The sequence below is a fragment of the Hemicordylus capensis genome, chromosome 1 (assembly GCF_027244095.1).
Source record: "Hemicordylus capensis ecotype Gifberg chromosome 1, rHemCap1.1.pri, whole genome shotgun sequence".
NCBI classification, from domain to species: Eukaryota; Metazoa; Chordata; class Lepidosauria; order Squamata; family Cordylidae; genus Hemicordylus; species Hemicordylus capensis.
In genome coordinates, this window is record NC_069657.1 from 149,386,234 (window position 1) to 149,387,224 (window position 991).

Consider the following 991-nt stretch of genomic DNA (forward strand, 5'->3'; position numbering starts at 1 on the left):
CCGCCCTCTCTCTCTCCCCCCCTCCCTCCAGGCCCCCAACTCCACGTGCTCAGGGAAGAAGGTGCCAAAAGGGGTCACCAAGGCTGCCAGTCCTGGGCGGGCGCGCTTGCTCGGTAGGGAAGGAATCCCAGGGAACGACTCAGTGGGGCTTCCGAGCGTCGGGCCGGGCGGGCTGCCTGCTGCACAAGCCACCCCGCGCCACACAGCACCACCATCGGCACTCACCCCGGCCGGGGCAAGAGTTAAGGGTCCCCCCCCCCCGCGACGGTCCTACAGCAAGACACTCCCCCCCCCCGCCCGGTTTATCATGGAAGCTTGGGGGCGCCTCCCCCACTCCTCCGCCAGGGGGTCGTCGGGCTGCCTTCCCTGCGCGTCCCTTCGTGCCCCGCTGCTGCCCTCCCAGTTCCAGCTTGTCTTGGGGTGTCCCCTGCTTCTCTCGCGTGCCCGGCTCCCTGGGCTCCGACGGGGAGGGAGGGACGGCAGGCGGGGGGAGCTAAGCTGGTTGAAGTTTAACCACCACCTCCTGGGGCCCTATTGTTCGGCAGGAGGCCCAATATTTCCACAGCGGCTCGTAGGATCTGATTAACCGGCTGAGACAACAATGCCGCCTGGGCCGGGCTTCCCCTCGCAGCTGCCAGCGGGCAAAGTCAACACAACGCCCGGGCGCGCAGCCCCGCAGGAGCCAGGGCTTTGATGGGGCCGAGGCTCAGCCCCGGGACCGGTTTCCGCGCCCGAGAAGATCAGCCCTGGAACGCTGGCAAAGTCATCGGAAGGAAGCGAGCCACCCTGAGCATGTGCAAAGTTCTGTTGTGTTTCTTGCCACCCAGAAGCCATAGCCATCCTTCCCGCACATTTGGGGTTGGAGGGAAAGGGCTTCCAGAATAGAGAGCAGGCAGGGCAAGAAAGAGCGAATACTTCCCGGAGGAGCTCTACCCTTCTCAGGACGCCGCTCCGCACACCTCAGCAGTATTCTTAAGGCCATTCCTACATA